The following is a 19,299-nucleotide window of genomic DNA, read 5'->3' as shown; positions in this document are numbered from 1 at the left end:
GTAGAAAACACCAGTGGAGGCTTTGAGTAAATTGTTGATGCTCATAATGCATCAGAGTAGAAAAATGCAACATGTCTAAGACTTTTGCACAACATTGTGTGTGTGTGTGTGTATATATATATATATATATATATATATATATATATATATATATATATATATATATATATGTAAACTTATATGCACATCTGTGTAAATGATTGCCAAACCCTCTTTAGCAACAGCTTATGGTAGAGTGCCTTACAAGAACTGTGTCTGCAGCCCAAACACTGGTTTTGCTGTGGTGTGCAGTACTATACCAATCACTGTGCTTATACAGTTATGTCTCTTGTACTGTGGGTCTAGGTTTGCACCTTTTATAATTGGAAAAAATCTTATGGCCACTGATTTTTCTTTTTTGACTTTGCAGCTACTTCATTGTGATTTTTATAATAAACTGGGTTTAATATCCCAACAATGAAAAATGGCAGGAATCCAGAGACAAAATACCCTTTAACTGAACCCCCTGCGATGGAGCAAGCGGGGACTGAGAAAGAGGCTTGAGAAACACATGAACAAGGTTGTGCGCACCGTGACAGCTCCGCAAGCATCTGCAACAGAATGTGTGTTTTATAATGGAGCAATGATCACTTGCATTGCTATTCACTCTGTGTTGCAGAATTCACAAGGGTGGGCACTGATTGTTTATTGTGTGCACTCCCCCATTCAATGAAAAATCCATTTGGCAGATTGAAGAGATGAAAACTGCTTGAGAGAGAGAGAAAGAAGAGACTTGAACGAAGGTGACCATTCCTTTTTTCTTGACGCAGCTCAATGATAATGACTGGGATGTTAATTATAGTTTTTTTTTTTTTCTCTCTGATTGCAGGCAGTTAATAGTGGAACAAACTTCTATATTATAGTACTCAGAGTTGCCAGTGCTAAACTCTGAGTGAGTTGCTAACTGCCTGAAACTAAACAGTGGCAGTATCTGGAACTTGAACTCCACATTCCGGGTCTGTGTGATTTGTATTCTCTTTGTCAATGAGTCACAGAATGAATGGTAAATCCACACAAACATACCATAATTTTAAAACTATAACACAGAGTTTTTTAAACAATTGTTGAATTTTTTTTTTTTTTCTTGTTACAGGTACAGGTATTGTTACAGGTATTGCTTGCATCACATATTTGTATATTGGTGACAGACTTGTGTGGGTGGAGAGATCTCTGCTACCTTAGAAAGTTGCCGTTCCATGACCACAGTCAGTGGCTTGGAAAAACACCATGGTTAAAAAAACGACAATTTTGAACTAGACAAAATAAATAACCAGGTTATTTTAATTATTTACAACAAATGTCAACAAGCATTTAAACTGAATTTGGAAATGATGACTCCCTTTGAAAATGAGTTTGAATGTTTTTAGTCTAGAGCTGTGCGGGTCTGCACACATCATCCAGCTCAAAGTTTTGCCGGTGCTGACTGAATGGATGGGATCTATCAATCTGACAACATGGCTTTCTGTCACTGTTGCCCAGTGTTGCAGACATTATCTCTTAAGGCTAATTCTGCTGGTGGTGCCTGTGTCGAAGATTTGTGAAAATACATAAAGTAGTTCAGGCAACACTGTAATAGGCAGACACAGACACACACACACACACATGCCTTCAAATCAGTTTAGATTTTAATCTGATCCGGGTAAGACCGCTGCCTGTGATCTTGTTTTATTTAACCCTCAAAGCTCTTGAAAGTGGCTGATGGATGAAGTAATGCTGTAATTCTATTGGTCTCTTACTTTGTTTTAAACTTTCCTTTCTTCTGTTAAAGCTGTGAGGTCTTGTCTTAAACTGATTATGCTGTGAGTAGGTTTGCTGCTCTGAAGTCAGTGGGGCAGACAAACATCACAACACACACTGATAGACAGAATGACAGAGTTTAGATATACAAAGTGACATATACAGTTTTCCTTGAGAAGGCCCCTTCCATTGTTTAAAAGCTGCTCTTAACTTCACTATAAAAATGTAAACATACAGCCTTATTTATGACACAAGAAATCATAATTTATTTGCCTCTAGAAACTTATTAAAGCAAACTTATTATGGCGGTCATATCAGGTTTGAGGTCAGTGTCTTGCTCACCAAAAACATTGAGCATACAGTGCTTATAAAACCCTGCAAATATGACGACAGTATCTCTAATGGCTTGTGATGATTTCAAGTTAGCTATAACATTTTATAAGTAACTTGAACTCTGCAACTATTTAAGACCTGCAAACAATTGAAAGGGTTTAATTAAGCAAATTATCCTTTCAATTAAGAGTCTAGTTTAGTTATTTAGAGTTCAGTTGGAATGAAAACCAGCAGACACAGCGGGTCCCCAGGACCAGGCTGGAGAACCACTGATCCTAGTGACCCACATTTTAGGGGTCAGACCCACAACAGTCATTGTACAACCCGCAAAATAAAACTATATATATAAGATCACTATTTGGGTGAAATGAGAAAATGAAGTTTGTCATTATCAACATATTGTAGGTACACACCATCCATTGATGGGATCTTAATTCAAGTTGCAAATTATATTATTTGAAATTAACCAGTGTTTTTTTGTTTTCTTTTTCTTTTATTGATTCAAAATGTAATTTAATAATTTAGGTCACTGAACAACATTTTCTTGAGAAAAGAGGATATTGCAGGTCAACTTTTCCAGTTCCATAGAGTTTACAAAAACAGTTTTAAAGATTAAGCACAAAAACACTGGACCAAGGGGATATATATATATTTAGTCGATATATATATATATATATATATATAATATATTAATATATATAATATATATATATATACACACTTATGGGTGTATAAAGATATCTGTACGTCTTACAAAAGATGGACAGTGACTGTTTCGGGTTACTTTCTTGAAGTTCTCCAGCATTGCATCCAGCTTGGTGTCGTTGAACACACAGTGCAGTGGATGGCTGTAAAACTGCGTGATGGTTTTCAGCGTGGTGCAGTCACCGGGATCCACGTACGCCAGGTCCTTCACCAACAGGATATCAACGATATTGGACCGCTCGTTCTCGTAGTTCCTGGTGTAACTGCTCTGCATTATCTCTGACATGATGTTAAAGTCAAGCATTGCGTCTGAACCGAGCATGAAGCAGTCGTTCTACCGTCTTGGTCCGGAGCTCCAGGGTGCCCTGGATGACATTCAGCTTTGACCAGGTCATGGTAAGGGTCTGTGACTCGCAGCATCCTCAGGAGCTTCTCCCCGGTGTAGAAGTTGCTGCTCCTGCATGTCCACGAGCTTGATGATGGGGACAGGTGGGAAATGAGATGACCATTAACAGCCGCGTCACCCAGATGGTCTTGGAAGCAAGTGCCAACCCGTGTCTTGAAGCCACCAATTGGGGAAGAATCTCTCCGATAAAAAAAGATGCCGAAAGTGCATACGACGATGGAGAGCCACTGCCAGTTCTGTTGAATCGCTGGGATGCTGTGTGTAATAAACACGCAGACGGAATCGCGTCCCTTCTGTCGCTTTCAGCACCCATTTTCCACGGACAGCTCTCCCCGAGTTTTCTCGGGGCGGGAACCCAGTAAACCAAGGACACAAACCGGCAAGTAGAAGCTAAAAAATGATGAGCAGGGGCACGGATCCGGGTCGGGAGATGCAGAGCTGAGAGCTCACAGCCGCAGAATCCGCAGCCATGTGGCTGAGTGAAATGTCTGGAGACATTGGAGAGCTCAGTCACATGGTAAGCCCCTCTCCCCTCTTCATTCGTCTGCTCCTCGTTTTAGCAGCAGACATGCAGGAAGCAGCTGGAGGAATCGGTAAATACAGCCGGGTTAGCTACAAAGTACATGCCCGATGTCTGTACGAAATATTGTACTACAGTGATGCAATGCAATTTAGCAACACACTACAGCTCATGCACTAACTCTGTTACAGTACTCCGACTACACCGTCTTCTTGAAGCACTACCTTGAAAACGAACATTGGCTTATTACTTTACGTTTGTGTATGTTTTCTTGTGTGGATATTTGTGTGGGTGTTTGTACATTTTTTTAAGTGTGTTTTTATTTTAGAACTGCACTGTCCGGCATTTAAGATTATTTTTACACTGCAGTTTGAGCACGTGCATTCTTTTGCATCTCTTTAGTATACGTGTCTATAGATTAGCACTCTGTACAGTCAGTTTATTACAGTGTTATCTGCATAGACACCTGCAAGCTAAAATATCGACTTATGGAATAAGAACAAAAAAGAATGGTTCTGCAGACCCTTGCTGAAGTACGAGGTTACATACACAAGAAGGCACTAAACACAACCGTGGCACTACCGATCCCACAAGTCCTGTCCCCAGTGTGATCCGGAACACCTCCAGTCACTCAAGTCTCGCCTATACAGTCTAACACAAACGAGTTTGTACAGAAGCGGAACATGGCAATCAGAACCCACAAGATGGCACTCTTTACACTTTGTACACAACTTTTATTTCTTTTTGGACCACGGGAATTTTGTAATAGTTGAAGAGGTAAGACTTGTCGACGACTTAAACTGGTTTATTCATCTATATTAATCTATCTTCAGTTTATTGCAGTAGCAGTTATCTGTGTCAGATGTTTATTCCGGTAAAGTGTGCATTGTTACAAATCAATCTGTACGTGAAAAACGGCTTTAGGAGTTTGCTCATACTGCCAACAATATGAAACTAAAAACTATTGGCTGTATGTATGTATGTATGTATGTATGTATGTATGTATGATTGCATTATTATTATTATTATTATTATTATTATTATTATTATTATTATTATTATTATTATTATTATTATTATTGTTGTTGTTGTGTTGTTGTTGTTGTTGGTGGTGGTGGTGGTGGTGGTGGTGGTGTTGATAAATATCAAAATAACTAAAAAGGCCTAAAAATATATAATGAAATGATCCTGGTTATTATATAAACATATATACCTCTACAGTTACGGAAAATACGCTGTGGCTGGCGTAGTCTTCATTTTTATGCACTTTCACAAATCGCACCCCTAGTCTACACACAAAATTATTCGTTGATTCTAAACACTTTAGACACGCATCAAGTTGAGACTTATAACTGAACAGAGAGCGGAACAGACGTTTTCAGTTAAATTGATTTGAATTCTCGGGTTTTATTGGCTGCATGCGAGTTTGGGCTCTGCGGTGCTTGACTGCAGTTCCCAAAGGGGGCAAATACTTTGGTTGCATGATTTTGGCTTTTGCTCAGCTTATACCACGTCGGGATAAATCACTGCTGGACACAATCACTGCTTGTTTAGCACATTTAAAATAACAGCGATTCCACCTGGATTAATGTAGTACACTGTAAACAATTCAGCTGTAGTCAAATCGACAACTTTGAGGGCAGGATTTGTTATAACAACCATCATTCACTTATCTATTACGTATACTATGAACGAGTGCTCTCTGCCTATAAAAATGTTTGATATAAAAAATAGCACAAAAGGTTTTACTGTAGCATGCTATACTGCTATTATATTGCCCATTTTGACAAAAAATAACGCGACAAATATCCCTTTGCAACTAACTGCATTTGCAGTTATGCTGTTGAAAATTACACTAGAAAGGTCCCCAGCACATAACAGAGCAGAACGTATACGTGCCATTCCAGACAATATGCTGCGCTTAATGTAAATACGAGGGGTTTCAAGGACTGGTTGAATTTATTACAGTACTAGCTGCGTGCGTTTTATGAAACTTTCCCTGCACTAAGTGTTTTAATTCAAAACATGCAAAAGAACAACGAGCGCAGCAACCTCTCCCGCCAGAGCATAACTCCGACTTCTCGATTGCTCTTTTGTTTACTTCATCCCGTTTCTTTAATATACTAAAGTGGGATTATATCTTTTTTTTTCTTTCTTCCAAGCTCTATGATGGTTGTTGACATTTGATAATGCCAACCCAATTTTCGAAGTTAGTCTAATAATTTCGGGACAGGCAACATTTCTTGCGATTGCACAGGAGTAAAGGTAAGCTTCGTTCTAATTTATATTGTGTAGTGCTTTTGTTTTTAGGGTTTTTTTTATTATTATTTAATTATTAACGAATTTGTTAAATTGTATGTCGGGATTAGCGCTTTAATAATATTAATACTGTATATCCATTGCTCTTTATAAAGTTTGTTCTAATTCAGCTAATTGCTTCCCAGTTGAATGTTGCATATAGGACTGACAGATATTTCATATTGAACCAGCCAGCGGGCAAAAAATTACCAACCACGCACTGCACTATAATTCAAACTCGGGTTCGAAATACACACAATGTTCAGCTCAAGCCGGTGACACGTATAAATTTACAATACTATTGAAGTGTTTTAAAGATGAAAACAATAACAAAGATTGTGCCTTACTATTTCTAAAGATAACATAGTCAATGTTTTACTAATAAATACATAAATAAATAAATACATAAATAAATAAAGTTGTCTTTTGTTCTATTGCAAACAAGTCTACGACGACAGCAAGTCACCTGGTTAGTAAGGAAGAAAGAGATGACAGGTCACGCGATTGAACATTTGTTGAGATACACATTCTTAACATCTTTCTGGGAGAGCGTGTTTCAGAGATAATTTTAGTGCACACTATATCAAGCACAGATTTCCTGGTATAAAATAACTTTTCACGTGTTAACATTTAAAATAGCCACAGAAGTGAAAGAAAGAAAGAAAGAAAGAAAGAAAGAAAGAAAGAAAGAAAGAAAGAAAGAAAGAAAGAAAGAAAAAAAGAAAGAAAGAAAGAAAGAAAGAAAGAAAGAAAGAAACCTAATTTAATGAACTCCTTATGGAGCCCATAAACCCAGTCTCACAACGGGGAAGGAAGTAACTGGACTTTGTTACATTTTCTTTTGGACGATTGTTCTTTCTGCAGCAAGTCATTCCTTAGCCTGGGGTATTAAGGTGTTCCTCGTTAAGAATAGTCCATCCCTTGTTTGGGTAGACTAGAGGCAAATAAATGAGTACAGAAAATGTATTGTGGGTTCACTGAAGATACGTATACACAACTTATTACACTCATCTGTAAAGCGATATAACCACCATACGTTACTGTTTTTCTGAAATATCTGTAAATGTACAGAGAAAAATACTGGTAGAACGTTATCACTAAATACAAGAATAAAATCGGAGACACTGACAACAAATAATATACACCCAGATTGTATCAAAAGTTTTCACAGACATTTCCTTTGTCATCTTAAGAAGGGGTTTATTTGAAATGGCTAGCAAGTTCACTGTTATAACAGCAGTCATGATTACACTCTTAGAACAAAAGGTTCGATATAGAACTTAATAAGGTTCTATCAATAGGTATAAATAAAAGGTTTAATGAACTGTATACCAGAGGCTTTATTTAGAACCAGAGGTTACTTTAAAGAATCTACTACCAGGGATCTATACAAAACCACTGAAGTTATTTTTGAAGAACCCACTACCAGGGGATCTATATAGAATTACTGAGGATCTTTTTAAAGAACCCACAACCAGGGGATCTATATAGAAGCACTGAGGTTCTTTTTAAAGAATCCACTACCATGGGATCTATACAGAATCACTGAGGTTCTTTTTAAAGAATCCACTACCAGGGATCTATATAGAACCACCAAGGTACTTTTTAAAGAATCCACTGCCAGGGGGTCTATATAGAATCACTGAGGTTCTTTTAAAATAATCTACTGTCAGGGGATCTATATAAAATCACTGAGGTTCTTTTTAAATAAACCACTACCAGGGGATCTGTATAGAATCACTGAGGTTCTTTTTAAAGAATCCACTGTCAAGGATTCTCCAGTATATACAGGGTGTCTCATAAGTCGTGCACCATTGGCTAACGTGGCATTTTTCAGTACTTTTTTTTTTACACATCTTGTATTTTAATCATGGCACTGAGTAAAGACGAACGTGTAAAGTCCCCGGAAGGTAGCCAGTAAGTTCAATGATGCATATCCTGACCGAGAACCAGCATTATAAGGGTCGGCAGACTGCTGCAAAGGTTTAAGTACACAGGAAGTGTAAATGACAAGCCACTTAGCGGAACACCAAAGAACACAGCTGACAAAGACAGAAGTGTTGCAGTGCTCATAAAGCCCAAACAAGTTCATTTGCATTTTGTAAATGCCATAGATTGATATCCCCTATGGTGCGTGACTTATAGGACACCTTGTAGAAGCACTGAGGTTCATAAGAAACTTTGAATGAATCAGCCCCTCACGTTGGCCTCTATAATAAGTCATAATAGCAAGCATCAACCTTTGAACAAATCAGCAGCAATGACATGTTTTTGAAACATTGTTTATTACTTTTCTAACAATAAAATTAATTTAATTAATGAATTTAATTTAAATAAATCAGAAAATATTTCTCCATGAAACTCAGACCATTATTATTATTATTATTATTATTATTATTATTATTATTATTATTATTATTATTATTATTATTATTATTATTTGGCAGACACCCTTATCCAGGGCAACTTACAGTTCTTACAAAATCACAATATCACAATACAAAGTATCACATTGCAAAATATCACATTACAGATAAGAGCAGTTATGAAGTATAATAAAATCAGTAGATAATAATCAAATAAGAGCAAAATAAAGAATACAGTAAATAATTACATTTAAGAGCAAATTCGACTAAGAGCAGTAAACTTATAGTAAAAATATTCGCTTATAAGAGCAAATTCCTTTAAGAGAATGCAGTGAGCATGGTAAATGGATCTTCATGCCATCTGTCATCAGTAGCCAATGCATTAGAGCTGCCCTGAAAACAATTGTAGGAATCCTGGGAATATATTTTAAAAAAGATAAAAAAATACATATTCTTAAAATCAAGAACTTCATGTTTACAGTGCAAAAAATTAAACGTTTTCTCAATATGATCATTTTATCAATTTTGATTTCTTTCAACAATTTTCCAGAAATATACTTTTTCAAGTGTTTTAAGAGAATGGTATCCTATAGAACTACACAGCAAAGATTGTAACATGTATCATACTGTGCACAAATAATTTATAGACAGACTGACAAACCAGATAAAGTACTTTGAAAATATACTGAATCAATGCAGATTTTGTAAGCATGTCCCAGATAGGCTGTAGTACTAGTTTGAGTAGAATTTTCAGTCCATTCATCATGTTGAATTACATATTTTGTCCAAAACATAGCTCAATTTCAAACAGCAACTGAAAATAAACGTTTAAATTAATTAACATTGTACATCCAAATGTCTTTCAAAGAAACCACTGCTCTCGTACTTCCAGTTTTGAAGTAATATTTCCTGGTAAGCAAAGTTCAAGACACAATGCATAATGGAAATGATAACACTGCTTTTTCTAATTTACATATAGGCTGATTTTCAAAGGTTTTTTCTCAAGTTCTCTATGTGCTCCATATTTTCTGCAAGTAAATAAGTACTCTTAAAATTACTGAACTAGTAAGAAACAACTTAGGTGCATGTAGGATCAGTTAATCTCATCAACTTTGATGTTTTAATTTTACTTTTGTGACATATAAACTTTTTCTGCCATCAGGAAAAAGTGGAGGAATTTTGCACTGAAGCAAAAAGCTTGGAAAATCACCCCTTAAGTGTATAATAAACTGTGTAGATACCCGCTGAGGATCTGTAATCAAGGGTATTCTGCTGCTTTGTTTGCCATCATTGTGTCCCTAGTGTGCACTATTCCACTCATGCTGTCTTGTATGGCTGCTATGTTTGGCCTAATCTTTTCAGACTCTTTGTGTATTGCCTCTAAGTGTGTCTGAACACTATGGTCATCTTCAACTGCCAATTCCTCCATCAGCACCTACAACATCAAACACTGAAGCAAGAAAATTATATTAAAGAAAACAAAACAAAACAAAAAAAACATAGTCCAATACCACTCAATAATAAATAATCTATGATTATTATAATCCAAAACCACTCAATAATAAATAATCTATGATTACTATAATTACAATGAAAACCTTTAAGCAAAATAAAGTATGCAAACATTTCAGTTTGTGACATCAGTGTATTATTACACCAATGAAGACTGTACCCAAACTTTGTGCACAAGAGCTCACCATTACAATATAAAAGCAAAACAGAACTAAGTCAGGCCAACTCAAGTTGGTTTCGAATTACCTCACAATGTATACATTTCTGTAATAAATATAAAGGATCGAAGCAATTGATAAAATAAAATCACTATTAGGTTTTATATATTTTTTTAAAAAGTAAAACACTGCAATTTGATTTATCAACTCTTGTATTTATATATATATATATATATATATATATATATATATATATATATATATATATATATATATATATATATATTTTTTTTTTTAAAAGATTTTTTTTTAAAGATAACTGACACTTAAAATTTAAAATTTTATTGTCAATATAGAAATATTTTATCCTAAAATAAAAACCGAGGATTTTTTTTTGGCTCCTTTGAAAATAAACTCCCCTAATTTACAGTGATGGGTGATTTCAATATCTGGTTGGACAAAAACTCTTCTCTCATCTAATTTTTTTTTTTTTTCAACGGAAATTTAACTATTGGGATTTCACCAATCTGTTGCAAGCTCAACACATAAACAAAGTCACCCATTGGACTTAACTTTTTCAAGAGGTTGCTCCGGGAAGGTGTCCTCTATTATCTCTTTATACTGGACTGATCACTATTGTATGAACTTTTTAAAGTTATGGCCTTGTCTAAGACAGCTAAAGCGAGGAAACCACTGTGCAGACCTAAAAGATTGTTAGACCAGACAATTTTTTTAATAAAATTTTAAGAATATTTCGTTGCTTGTTGATGATAATTGTGAATCCATGACAACAACCTTAAACAATGTACTGGCTATAATAATTGATGAAATGGCCCCTAAGCGATGAGTTTTGTCTAAATAAGCCCAAGGCCCTATTTCAGATTGTCTCCAAACTAAGCAAAATAGACAACTATCTGTATATTCCTGAAGGCTCCCCAGAATTATGTGAATCTATACAAGATTTCTTTATTGAGGTTAGACAGATCTTACTTGACCGCCTGGAAAACCGATTTGGTATTACTGGTCTAGCTCTGTCTTTAAGCCTTTTCTTACCAACCTCACCAGTAGGCTGTCAGCAGGGTCCAATGTGTCATTGCTGTTGTTGGTCAAATATGGGGTTCCTCAAGGATCCACACTTTCTCCCATTGTATTCAATCTTTACATAGAGCCCTGGGGAAGATCATTGTGGCATGTGGAGTCCAGTACCACCAGTATGCTGATGACACACAACTGTATGTGTGTGTCTCGGGCAATGCTGAGGAGTTGAGGGCTGGTCTGGAGTGCTGCCTGTCAAAGGTAGATACCTGGCTTAATTTAAATTGGTTGAAACTAAACCCTTCAAAAACAGAGGTTTTACTATTGTGATCGACAGCAACTCTCAAGAAACTCGAGAATAATTTTACCCCTCCGAATATTAATGGAACCACAGCTACTGTAGTTACTAAAGCTAGGAGCTTAGGAGTGATTATTGATAACCACCTTTTATTTATCCCCCAGATTAACCAGTGGCTAGTTCCTCTACTTTTCTCTTGTGTAGTTTAAAAGTTATTAAACCATTCTTGCCAGGTTGCCTTTTTAGGACAGTTGAACAAACTCGTTTAAGCCCAAAGCTTCCTTTATTCAGGCCTTCCTGTGGTCCAAGTTGATAGACTTCAGAGGATTCAAAACATGGCAGCTCTCCTTGTGTCTGGGACTCTGCTGCACTCACTGCGGGTCTGAGGGAGCCTCACTGGCTCCCAGTCTGTGACAGAATAGATTTCAAGATCCTTTGCACTGTTTATAAAGCATTAAATGGAGTTTGAGTAGCCTATCTTTAAGCTGTTCTTCCTGTTAGAAACAATACCAGGAATTTACATTCGAATGGTTCCCTCCATATTTCTCCTCCTTTTTTCTCTCGAGTTAATTTGGGAGGCTGCACTGTTCAGCTCATCTATGGAATTTGTTGCCAGTGGAAATTAGAACCTACTTCGAGCCTTCTTAAGTTTACAAAGCTATTAAAAACTTTGCTTTATCAAAGAATATTTGGGTAATTAGAAAGCTGGAACAGTTTTAATAATTTAATATATGATTTGAAAGTGTATAATTTTGTGCAATATATTTACATTGTACTGTTCTGTGTGTTTTTAGATTATTTATGATATACCATTTTTTTGTTTTGTTTTTTATCACATGGCACTATGTGTTAAATGATTTTAATGTTTTTTGCCTTGTACAGCGCTCCGATGCTAATTGGCAAGTGGCGATTTATTTAGCAAATGCTAAATAAAATAAATATATATAACAAAATTTAAAATAATAAATCATTTTTAAAACTGCCAGTTTTTACAGTTGAGGAGCTACAAGATTTTGTCCGAGCCATGGCCTGTATGACAAAACGGCCCTATTTACAGACACTCAGCTGTTTTATCGAAGTAGTCCAGACTAAGCAGAATATCACAAAGTACATCACCAAACCATATATAAAACCTTTTAACCAGAACATGAATAATTTAGTATAAATGGCGACAAAGCAGTAACCCAAACTATACTGGACTAATGCAATAAATGTGGCCAAAAAGCAAACAAATACATAAATCCATTTCATTTTTGGCATACAAACATAACGTATTGTATCTTTCTTGACATTCAATTACTTTTTATTATGAAGAGAAAATCATATTTATAAACAAACGTTATAGAATTCAATAGAACCACGGACAGCAAAAAAATCTATTGAAAACGAACTATATGGTGAGCATAAAGCAGTAATAGTAAGATAATAGGTGATACAATAACGTGGCCACCACTGTAAGCAAGCAAACACATAAAATACATAATAAATAAATCAATAAAAGTGATGTAGTGTGTTGTGCGCACTGCCAAGTAGAAGTCTGCTCTCGACCTTGTCCTATTTTTACATTTCCCAATATGTGCTGGTGGACGCGTTTCCTGTTTACGCGTTTTTGAAGCGTGTTATGAAAACTGACATGTAGGGATACTTTTTTTCACCCCTAGTGCTTAGCTTTATCCAATGACAAGGCTGAGAAAGACGGATTTGATTGTCCCACGATTGCCGTGAGACAACCCTGAAGAGAGATTGCGTTATCAGAATTTAAGTCCTGAAATTAGAGCGCACAGACAGCATAAGGTTAAATAATAATAGCTAGCCTTTCTGGCTGTATTTAAGTACATAATTCAATATACATATTTGTGTATTTCTTATACGGGTTCAATTTAACGTGAAAACAAAAATCTAAAAAAGGCAGAAAAAAAACACGACCATGGGGCTATAGAAAAACTCTTAATTTCTATTATATTTATAAACCTGTGATGAATAGAACGGGAATGCTGTCTTCTGATTGGTTGCTGTAGGACATTAATGGCCAGGAAATGCCCTCAGAATGCCCACACAACTATCACCGATAAAGTACAGTAAAGAACATCTAGTTACTGTCAACTGTCAGAACCACAGAACCACAACAAACTCATAATGAAATAACGAGTCACAAAAACGAGTCCTCTATACAAAATTACTGGCGCCATCTACCCAGCAAACGGGACTGGTCACATCTCTCCAATGTCTTAACTCCTGCAATTATTGATGTCCACCAGTCAACAGTTAAAAATCAGCAAACTGCAAACCTGCAAAAGCACACTGAAAACCGAAGCCATTACTTTGTTTAATGATAATGTTAGTTATCAAATCAGTTTGTTATATTAACCTATTTAATTTTTTTTTTTTTTTTCCGAAAAAGCAGACAAACCACAGCGGTCTTAAATGTTTCCTTGTCTTAAAAAAAATAATAATAATTAAAACTAAACTGTATTTTGATTTTTTTAAAATGTTTGGTTTGTTTGTTGAGAAAAAACATTAAACAGGCGGAATTATACCGTCGAAGGTTATAAATCTTAATGTTACTGTTGTTAACACCATTATGACGGTTCATACTAGCAATAATGACCTCCAGGCAGGGCAATGCCCTGGCAGCAGAGCCGTAACTAGGTATTTGAACGACAGGGGCAGACAATCATAATATTTGCGCCCCTCCGTTTTTTTTTTCCTTTGTGTGTTAAAAGTTGTGATGGTATATTTGCTCATGTTTCATAGCTTTCAATAATGTATTGTTATTGAAATATCTCTCCTTTAACATGTTGGAAGGGAACAAGACATTACTTAAAACGGAAATGAACTTGTTGACACGTGTTAACATAATTATTACAACATTATTATACGTTATTTTACGTATAGTCATTTTTTGTTAGTCAGGGCTGGATTTTAGTTTTTGACTCCTCGGTAAAAGCTAAGGCAGAGATCAAGCTATGCGCTTATAACAATGACGATTAAATTGTCTTCTTTTTCTGATCAAATTAAAACTTGATCAGTAACTGCACGCATTTATGGAATTTTAGCAGTGTCGCTGTAAACAATAAAAAATGCTGTATTACTTGAGCAGCCACATTAACCCTTACAAAATCCTTTAATATCGCTATAATATCATGACATAACTTAATGGCTTGAAGCATATTCAAACAGACATAAACTCACATTTCCGTCTGTCTAGTTAGCAAAAAATAAAATTCTTCCTTTTCCTTAAAGATCCAAAACAATTTTGAATTCAGCATGAGCTATTTACCTCTTGTAGTTCAGGATGGGGAATTTTAAAGGGCGTTTATCTATTTGCATTTTCTTATAAATGAATGTCTTACTTACTGTCTATCCTATCTTAATGTTTTGTGATTCACTTTATTACGTAGATGCTTAATACGTGTTATAAAACGTGCCTTTACATTTCACTAACCCTAAGGCTGCAGGAGCGAATAAATGAATAAGCAATGCACACTGCGGGGGAAGCGAATCACACAGACATGCCGTAACGAATTGGCGACTCTATGGTGTTAGCTTGTGTAGATTTGTGGTCGTTAAGACCGTTGCTAAGGAAGTGACGCATTTGGGGCTAACGGCCAGGAAATGTCCTGCCTGTCGGTCATTATTACTTAAATATAATTAAAATGCTTCAGCAGCCTGAAAAGGCGCTTCCCTGCGTGGGAAGAAGGTTGCTAAAGCGGGAAAAGTCGAGCTCGCTCGTTAACGTTAACACCATTTATTTCGCTCCTATGCATTTGATAAGCAGCGTGTAGGAGAGCGTAAGTAAATCATTATGTGTAAGATTTTAAATGAGGCCCGTGCCTCATAGCGGGCTGCGGTAGCCTTTTGTTAAAATGAATGTGAATTGTTCCCAACTTCTAACAAATCGTCTCCTCAAGCAGCAACGTCCTCTTCACGTTAGGTCTTCTTCAATGGGCGGGACCACGCATCACAGTTCCAGGATGATGATTAATGAGTGGGGAGATTAACGCATCTCCAAACGCTCTGCAGACAACCAGTCTAATCGAATATGTGCTGTTCTTTTACCTTCAGCGTATCATATCTCTGATTGGTTGTTTTAGTGATGTCAATCCCAGGTAGTGAGCACAGACACAACAGGTATTTTAATACTTCAACGAGGACGACTGTAACCTTGCAGCGCTGCATCAGCACGACTCGGCACCCACAGACTCTGAAAACAGAAAAACCGGCGGCGCCTGTTATAGGCGCGCTTGCTTTCATGCTCTGTGCTTTTGTAAACCCAGTCACTCAGTTGCCCCACAAAATGATTGCTGATTATAAAACGCCATGCTCTAAAATAATATACTTTAAAAAAAGTTTCTCCTTCAAACTATTAAGAACCCTAAAGAACCCCTTTAAACGCAATGGTTCGATTAAGAACCGTGGCTACCTCAACAGTTTACTATAGAACCATTGAGAACCCTAACCGATGTGAGATTAATCGATTCAATGGGACGTTCCTATCATCCCATAGGAATGGGTTAATAGGTTCCTAATAGCCTCCCAACAGGTAGAATAGGTCCCCATCAAGCGTTTTAATGGACGTCAGATGTAGCTATTTGAAGGTGATAAAATGCGGTGTTGAAATAACAGTAAAAATGACTTTAATAGTAACACAGTTATGTTTAGGGGCAGAGATTAGGTTAGTTTTAGTCATTAGGTTAAGGAGTAGATGGTAGATTTAGGGTTACATTTAGAATCCTCAAGCACCCTGTTTTTATAGTGTAGATTAACCCTGACAGAAACTATGCAGCTATCAAAGCTGGGACTTCTTACTGTCGCACTCTTCAAAACGTTTGAAATAACGAAATTGCACGTTATATCATTCAAATAGAAGTCGACGCTGACACCCGTTATTATATGGTATTGCTTTTGTCTTTCTTCCGTTTAACCAGACCATTATATTTTATTCCATATCAAGTATCCAGCCCATTTATTCAAAGATGCAGACGACTGGGATTATTTATATTTAGAAAACTTTTTCTTGTCTTTTTTATGGATTTATTATTTACATTGATTTTTAGACTAATTCTTTTAGAGAGATTTATTTTTAGATAGTGCTTTTTTTATTGAATTATGTGTTTATTTATGTATGTGTGCATGTATGTTTGTATGTACGTGTGTGTGTGTGTGTGTGTGTGTGTGTGAGAGAGAGAGAGAGAGAGAGAGAGAGAGAGAGAGAGAGAGAGAGAGAGAGAGAGAGAGAGAGAGAGAGAGAGAGTGTGTGTGTGTGTGTGTGTGTGTGTGTGTGTGTGTGTGTGTGTGTGTATGTATGTATGTATGCCTGCCGGTAAGTACTTATTTAACTAATGAAAGCCCTGAAAGTTTAATGGTGCAGAATGACTCTTGCGCGTATGAGGGGATTACTGCAGGGAAAGGGTAGACTTTCCTAACCGAGAGTTAATTGCAGAGACGCCGTGCTGTCACTGGCACAAAGGGATACCTGGAGTGGAAAATCGTACAGTAGCAGCCCGTTCTTCACATCTTGTTCACTGAAATAAGATACACTGCTTTCAAAATAGCAGTTTGATTTGATTGTTTGTACAGCCGAGCATTAATAACCATAGTTCATAGCATTCCTCATGCACCTGATTCTGTAATGCTGTTGTGTATGAATATTTTATGGGTAAAGGGAATAAAAAGGAATGTACATATTGTCGAGTTATTCAATTATGTGGGTGACTGTAAACTGCATTTTATACAAATAGGCTTATTATAACGAACGCAAGCACCTTGATTTACGATCAATGGTTTTCCAAAATATTTCCTTCTCCAGATGTTAGTGAATGTGCCTTAGTTGTTTTTAACAAGCGCCGCCTGAAGCATGGCCAGGTCCCGCGGATATCTCGCGTAATTATATTTTCTTTTTCCTAATTGGATTCATTATACTATTGTTAGTGTTTATTTAATCGCATTGTTGTTACATTTAATTGCCTTTTTTGCGCAACGTGTGCGTTTCGTTGCCTAACCTATACACCAGTGATATCCAGCCAATGGCTCTAAAATATGTCTCTGGGTTTAGCAGTGTATATTATGTAATAGGCTTGGTCATAATAAGAACACAATAAATGTTACGATGTGTTTACAGACAAGTTTTGCATTTAATTTTGAAATATTTGATTTAGAGTGTAAAATCAGATTTTTTTTATTTTTATTTTTTAAACATGCAGGCTGTTTGTTTTTATGTTTTTTTTTTTTGCCTCTGAACTACCCGCTGGTCTCCTGGCTCTTTCAGCCAAAAGGGCTGGTCGTCCCTTATTGTAAGCATTTTTATAAAGGTGCATGCCCAGTTTGTGCAATATATTTTTTATATACCAATGTGTTTTTCCATTTAAAAACATCGCGTGTTCTTTTTTTGTGTAAACGGAGTGTTGCAACCTGCCCCTAATTACCACCGCTGGCGTGCGCTTTTGATGTAGTTTTATTCATGTTTCCATCAGCTCAGTGTTGTATTGTAAATGCGTCTGCACTCTTAAAAAATGGTAGAATTAGGAAACTACATCAGCGTTATTATTATTAGTTTTTTTTAAATAGACTTACATTCTTATCAGACTCTCAAAAATGTTTGTTTTGCGGCTTGTACCACGCACACGCATACCGTTACAAGTTAATACGCCTATATATGTAGATCAACAGAAATAACCTGTCCTACCATCGATTTTGTCTGCGCTTTTTTGTTTCGTTTTGAAGCAAGTGCAATGCAATGCAGATCTTCCGAGACGAATAGTTTTCTCTTATTATTTGCATTATTGTTATTGCTGTTATTTGTTTATTCAATGAGACTTGCAGAGACTATTGTGTGTGAATGCATCAGCTACATAGTCATTGGGCTGGAAGAAGGGTTTACAGACCCGAATGGTAAATAAAATACCATATATGGGCATGAAGCCCTTCTTCCAGCGTGTTAATTGTGGATACACCAAGTCAGAATAGACATATATGTAATGTGATGTAATTCATTATGGAAAGATATATATATTCAAGTTGAAGTTCAAGTCCAGTGAATAACCTGAAATGGTACAAAGGTACGTGGTAAATTGCCAGAGGTTAAAAAAAAGTTTAGGTTACCAAAAACTGAAAAATAATGTACATTTCAGAGTTATACAAAAAGGCCTTTTTCAGGGAACAAGTAATGGGTTAACAACTTACAGCTGTTCTGCAGCAATGGAAGTAAATTAAGCATTGAAAGTTGATGCTAACAATTCCTACAGGTGTCCCAACTTTTGTTGATTACTTACAATCCCTCTGTCTGTATAAAAGCAGTGTTGGAACAGACTGTGTTACGACACACTCTTAATCATTATTTAGACAGTATTGTACTGCAGGAAGGAGTATACTGCTAACATAATGGCAAGAAAAAGGCAATTAACAAAGGAAGACAGACAGACCATTATAACCCTTAAAAGTGTAGGTCTTTCCTTTATAGAAATTGCAAAGAAAGCCAAGCTGTCAGTGAATACAGTTTCCTACACCATCAAAAGGCACTTGGAAACTGGAGAAAACTTTGACAGGGAGAGGTCTGGCAGACCCAAAGCCACAACAGAACCAGAAGATAAGTTTCTGAGAGTCAACAGCTTGCGTGATAGGCGGCTCACAGGACAACAGCTTCATGCACAGCTTAACACTGGTCGAAGTAAGCAAGTCTCAGTTTCAACTGTGAAGAGAAGACTTTGAGCTGCAGGTTTGACAGGTCAAGTAGCAGTAAGAAAGCCATTGCTAAGATGACAAAATAAGAAAAAGAGGCCATGAAGCACCGCCAGTGGACTACGGAAGACTGGAAGAAGGTCTTATGGACCAATGAATTAAAATTTGAAATCTTCGGTTCATCACACAGGGTTTTTGTACGCCGTCAAGTGGGA

The 19,299-nt window shown here is 36.5% G+C and overlaps 1 pseudogene; it reads right to left on the bottom strand.

The window, feature by feature from the left end:
• Positions 1 to 2,830: 2,830 nt before the first annotated feature.
• On the bottom strand, positions 2,831 to 3,718 carry LOC121325873 (annotated as a pseudogene).
• Between the last annotated feature and the right edge of the window lie 15,581 nt (positions 3,719 to 19,299).

This window comes from Polyodon spathula, chromosome 13 (assembly GCF_017654505.1).
Source record: "Polyodon spathula isolate WHYD16114869_AA chromosome 13, ASM1765450v1, whole genome shotgun sequence".
Classification (NCBI taxonomy): Eukaryota; Metazoa; Chordata; class Actinopteri; order Acipenseriformes; family Polyodontidae; genus Polyodon; species Polyodon spathula.
This window is presented reverse-complemented; position numbering and strand designations above follow the sequence as displayed.